The following is a 6553-nucleotide window of genomic DNA, read 5'->3' as shown; positions in this document are numbered from 1 at the left end:
GGATGCCTTCCCAGGGGTGATGCCCTCCCTCCCTCGCAGAGATGATGCCCTCCTAGCCCACCGGCGTAATGCTGGTTCGGAGCCTGGGCACTGGGGTTTCCTTCATTTCTCCTCCTGACTGGTTTGAGGAGCCCGAGGACTGGAGGTGGCTGCTTGTTCTAAATCCTGAGACAGCCAAGAAAGACAGGGGTGGGAGGGAGAGATGAAGGCATGAGAGATAGTTCATGCATAAAAAATAGGGTAAGAAGAAGGAGAAAAATCACTTGGGAAAAGGAAAGGTCGCACAGAGATGATTCATGCCATCTTAAGAAAGAATATAGGATTTAAGAAGGAGGAAAACATATGTAAAGGACAAGATAAAGAAAAATTCATCTGGGAACAAAAAACCCAAGCAAACCCAGTAAAAATGCTTTTTAATATTTATATGTTTGCACCTTAGTTGATGTTTGCATATGTTTCAGTATATTTACATTTTGATTTCCTGAAAATGCTGACACTTAGGATCACAGTTCACCCTTCTGGAAGTCTTCTTCAAGTGATACCTCATATGCTGTAGCTGTCAATCACCATTAGTCCTCCACCACAACATGTAAAATGCTCAATCTCTTTTCACTACAGCAGTGTAACAGCTCTTCTTATATGCCAGTTTTCCTTCTTTCCAACCTGGTAATGCTGGCAGTGGAATTGAATTATCTGCAGGTTGCTAAGCGGTGTGACTCAACAAAGAGAATTACTCTTCTTATCTCCTACTTCAAACAACGATTGCTCTTCTGAGGCACTGTTCCGAGCACATAGCATGGTTTTCTGTATCTGATCGATACTCACCAATCCTATAACACCAAAAGGCAACTGCTTTAATTCATCTCTAAGTATCTTTTTAAAGTACAGCTGCTATTAACCATAAAGGTGAGTTGACCATATATAGCATTTCATTAATCTTAGACAGATGTATAAATTTAGCTTTCTACAGCACAGAAGTCATTGGAAGTTGTATGATGATCCATTTGGGAAGAAATATGTTCCTTTTTACTTCTTCATTTAACATATAACATTCAATCATAGATGATTAATTTTTTAAGCCTTCAGTGGAATTGAATTTCTTGTAATCTTAAAAACTATTTTAAAATCAATAATAATGTCCCCATCTAATCATTTTTTGTTCATTGATTTGCATAGAAGTAATGCAGAATAGCATGTGACCTGCCACTTTTTCGATTAGCAAACTCAGTTTAATAAATTAAAAGTATTGGAATTTAGGGTTTTTTCCTTAATTTTCCTCTTCTGCATTTTACTGCTACTTGTTTAAAAAAATCTGGGTCTCTCCTGATGACATAATGCTCTTTGTTAAAAGATAATCAGCCACAACAGAAGAAACATGGTATTTGTTTAGGGAAGAAAACTGAACTGGCAGGAAATAAAAAGAAGCCAAACAAATAAGACTTGGAGAAAGTAAAAGGCAAATCTATGAGGTGAAAGACTGGAAAATAATATCTACTTTTTCCAGCTTCTACATCATTTACTCATATTGAAAAATACCTACTCATGAAAGTAACATCTCTGATTCCAATGGGAGAGTAAAGTGAATGAGAGTTACTCATTTCAGCCGCCATGTGTGTTTGGCTGGGCAACCGTAAGAAATACCCATGGGTGGCTCTAAACAAGAACAGCTGCATTGCTCTGAAACACTTGACTCAGGACAAAAATTAGCAGAACATTAACAGTAATGAATTTTAACAGTACTTTGCAATTCTGGACCACCAACCAAAAAACAAAGTAGTTTAGAAGAATTTCTCTAATATCCACGTATACAACAATAATTTACAAAATCTACCTAAGTGGTACCACACAAAATCTGTGTGACATACAGGAGGGTGAGGAATCCCAAACCTTTTGCTGGCTTAGAGCCGGCTTGTCCACCAGGAATTACGTACTTCACCGCCATCCCTGGGATCAAGGTGAGGCTGAACAACCTGTATTTCCCCAGATCCTCCTTCTTGTATGTTCAGACAGTGGCTCTATATTCCTCCCAGATCACCTGCCCCTGCTTCCACCTCTTGTACACTTCCTTTTTATATTTGTGTTTAGTCAAGAGCAGCTTGTTCATCCACGCAGGCTTCTTGCCTGGATGGACTGTTCTTAAGCTCTTAGGTAGGGATCCTTGAAAACCAAACAACTCTCCTGGACTCCTGTTCAGTACTGTATCCATGGGAGCCTTCCCAGCAAATCCCTGAGACCCCAAACAGGTCAAAGTCTGCTCTCCTTAAGTCCAGGATTGTGATTCTGCAGTTTTGCCCTAATTCTACTCTCTCATGGTCACTGCAGCCAGGTTCTTCCTCAGTTGAAAGTATCAGATCCAGAAAAGCATCTCCCTCTATCAGGTCCTTGATCACCTCTGCAGGGTAGTTACCATCAATGCACTCAGGAAACATGTCATTGTAAGGGTAGCAAAATTTGGCCTTTGAAGTCACTGGGCCATACTATGGTCCATCCAAATACAATTAGGCAAGCTCTGAAAGTCTTCCTCATATCACCAGCTAAGCTACTAGTACCAATTTCTGGACAGTGAGACTCAGGAAGAATATAGATTAAGCAGAGCCAACCAGATAATCAACATGAGGAAAAGAAATCTTTTGCTGGAAGCGAAAGAGAGTAGGTTGTTTCCTTTCAAATCAGGGAGAGGTGGAACAAAAGCAGCTGGGTCTTTGGTTATGGTTCTCTCCCAGAGCTCCTCTCAGCATGGCACAGCTGCGTGCTACGCTATGCACAGGATGGTGCTGGTAGAGACAATCTGTCCATTACTATTTTAATTTAATCCTAAACTCTGGTATGTTCCAGCATATTGTCACTATTAATGTGTAGCAATGTTGTCCATATTTGTTATGCCATTTAAGTTAATTGTCTGCATACTCTTCCTGTAAATGACTTTCCTAAACAGTCTGTGCTACAGTATTCCTTGTTGCAGTCAGGATCAACGCTGGCAAAAGCCTCTGTCAGGAATGAAGGAGAATCTAGAAGCAGATATCAGATTAAATCTTGTGAAATTGATAACAAGGAGGGGGGCCTTTTGGATTTACTTTTTACGGCTGACAATTTCCAGTGTGCCTGTACGTGTAGCACTTGACCAGCAACATTAGAATGGCAGGGACTAAAGTTTCATGCCAAAGATTAAAGTTTCTGAGGTCAGGCAGAGAAGAGAGTATAATTGAGAGTGATCAAGGAGATCATAAGGCGTATCATATAAAATTGGTAGAGTCAGTACTTGAGCCTTGCTGAGTTGTCCTGTGCATACAAATGAATAAAGAATAAATCTTTGCAGCCACTGCACCAGGATTAGAGATTAGAAGAGTTCATTGCTCCTAAAAGCATTTGTATGTTTCTTTAATTACTGCAATATAATATAAAAGAAAAAAGAGGCATGAGCTGTGGACTTCTACTAATTTCTTTAAGTAATGTATTCTGAAACATTAAAAAATAAAGAATATAATGTTCTTTCTAGATACTGTAATAATTGTCTGTATGACACTTTTGGTTGACCAGGTACCACAGGGAAGTATATTATACAAAATCCTAAGCTGGAACTAATCATGGCCTTCAGGAATTACAAGAGGACAATTATTCCTTGAAGAAGATGATATATACTGCAAGAGGCTCAGGTATCTTGTGTGAATAAGAGTGTTAATTTATGTGCAAGTAAATCTCCTCTGCTTTAAAAAAGATATTTTTCTGTTAAGAGAAAGATATATTCAGGAATTTTACAAATATTATTTGGATTTTGTCCAGACTTCTCAATGACTTTTTCCTTCTGGTCACTATGCTAGAGCAGTAGGACTCCTTTGTTTCTGATAGCATTTGTGTAGTTTACCAGTTAATTTTGCCTTTTCCAATAGATTTGGTGCAGGCATTTTTAATGGCATAAAACATTCATTTGTAGTCCTGATTGTTTTTATAACATCAGACCTTTAAAATAGCCCTGCTTTATTATTTGGCAGTTTTTTACATGGCAATATAGATATGCATAGCACTCTCCAGGCATAAGAATACTCCTGAAATATAGCAGTAATTTTCGGGCACTACTTCAGGACCTCAATATAGCAAGTTCTGGACATCAGGTCAATTATATTTTCAATCTCCACTTCCTTTTACTGAAGTAGTATTAGCTAAAGGAGAGGTGGACCTGCTCTGATCCTGAAGGATACTGCAGAGAAAGCAAGGGTCAATTTTCTTTCAGAGAGTGGAAGATGATAGTTTTTGACGGGTGCCGTCAATTTCAGCTTTTTGCAATAAAATGGGAAGCGTATGCAGCATTTTACATCTCCTAAATAGATTACCCAACACATGCACAAACACGCACATTTATTAAAGCTAATGGCATTCTTTCTGCTGAGCCTGACAAATTCCTGTCCTAGATCTAAACAAGAAAAAATCTTGGCCAAATGTTGACATTTCACCCTCCTTCTAGGGGTACCTCTTCAGGGAGCAGAGAAATTTCTTTTCTTAAGCATCCTGAGCTGTAACAATTAGTGCTATCAACCCGGCAGAGCACACTGACCTCACAACAGAGCAATGTTGCTCCTAATGAAGGATTTTATGTGAAGTCCACAAAACTAAAAGCGATACTACAGCATTCATTCATATTAATGTTTTGTGTGTTAGGTCTACGGTGAGCTCAGATATTTCACTTGCCATATGCATGTTTCAGATCAAGTATTTTAAAAAGTCGAGCTGAACGTTATTTGTCCAGTTTAAGGTTTTCTGTTCACAACTAATTGTACATCAAGCTAGAGTATTCAGTGGAAAACCTTGGTAAAGTAAAATGCATCTTTAAAAATTCAAATTTTTATTTGCTATCGTGGTATAAAAAAACAGCGTGTAGTGCTAATTATAGATATGCTTCTAGGTATATTTGCCATCCCTTGTCATTGCCCTAAAATACAGGGAGATGTTCCTAATGATCAATTCCATATATATGCTCTGTAGTGTATTCAGCTGTGTGTCTTACCTACTTAGCCAAAATATCCAGGGAAAAATCTAAGCATGTGAGCCTTGAGCATCATATTCAGCTGTAGGACTAAGTATTTTAGCTGATGGCAAAGGAAAAGGCAGTTCTCCAGCAGTCAAGGCCGCCTGACTCCATTTGTTGGCTCCTGGGAAAAATAGAGAGTGGGCTGTAGGAAAGCTAGCCTGTCCTGGCTGTCTTCCTCAAAAATCTCCTGCAGTTTGATGCTTTTCTTCAGGTTTTAGGCTTCTAGTCTCCTTGGATTAAATGAAAATCTTAGCTTTTAATGAAAAGTGTCCATGGTTGTGGAAAAAACTTAAAAATGCAAAACCTTAAAATCCATGAACCAACAGTGAAATCGTAAAGAACGAACAAGTTTTCAGGGAAGGAGAGGTGGGGAACATGGCATTGTCTTAAATGCTTATTTTCTTTCTCTTTTTAAATCCTGTTATTTTCGCAGAAGAGTTTTATCCCATCCAACATTCCCAAAGAAAGGATTAAGTGGCTGACCAGGATTCTGAGTATCCTTTTTAGTTAGAAAGGATCTCTAATAGCTATCATTTGGTATAGTACATGGTGCTGCCAAGTTGGAAATAAAGGTTCAGTATAGAATGTTCCTCTGCAGAAGTTATTTTGTTTTCTTACTGTAATTTAATGAAAAACACAGGTGAAGGAGGGAAATAATGTGATTCTTAATATTTTATACGTCCACTGAAGTATTCCCAAACCAAAAGAAAGATAATTTTCTATCGAGGACTTTCCTCCCACAAAATAATAATAAAAAAATTGTTAATAGCTGGAGGCAATAGAGCTTCACAGACAAAAAAGCTGTATTTTGACAGATGTCTTTTCTCACTGTTTCCTTGTTTTCTCCCCTCCTTCCTTGCAGGGGGGGCAGTAGCCACTAGCTGTGTGGGTGCTTGCCTGCTAGCAAGGGCCAATGCACCACAACATCTGACCCAGTTAGGGATGTGAGACAACTACATACATAAACTGTTGGATAGAATAGGCAGCCAATATTTGGTGGATTTAGAAAAATATAAGTACTGAGTTAAAATTCTTATGGAGGATTTGGGAAGGGCTGAGATTTGGTGGGGGCTGCATGTTTCAGGAAGCTGAATACAATGGCATTCTGGTACTTAGGAAGCACAGACTCTTTAGCATCTATTTAGTATCTACAATGCTAAATAAAATAGAGCCAGAGACTAATCCTTTGTCCTAAATCCAGCTAGCACAGACTTGCTTATATATATGCTGCCTAAGACTGGCTTCCACTAGACTAGGAGGAGCCTAAGTGGCTGGGAGAAGCCTAGTGGAGGCAATATGCATGTCCTTCCTATATAACACTTAAGCTTCAAGCGTCCTGAGAGCATCAGGTGGTACTGCTGTGACCCTAAAACTTAATTATTATTTCAGCTTAATGTGTCTGAAGTAATATGAGTGATTTATTGCAGCCCATCTGTTGTGGTTTAGCCCCAGTCAGCAACTAAGCACCATGCAGCTGCTCGCTCACTCCCCTGCAGTGGGATGGGGGAGAGAATCAGAGGGGTAAAAGTG

The sequence above is a fragment of the Phalacrocorax carbo genome, chromosome 1, assembly GCF_963921805.1.
Source record: "Phalacrocorax carbo chromosome 1, bPhaCar2.1, whole genome shotgun sequence".
NCBI classification, from domain to species: Eukaryota; Metazoa; Chordata; class Aves; order Suliformes; family Phalacrocoracidae; genus Phalacrocorax; species Phalacrocorax carbo.
The sequence above is the reverse complement of the archived record's forward strand: the minus strand, read 5'-3'. Positions refer to the sequence as shown.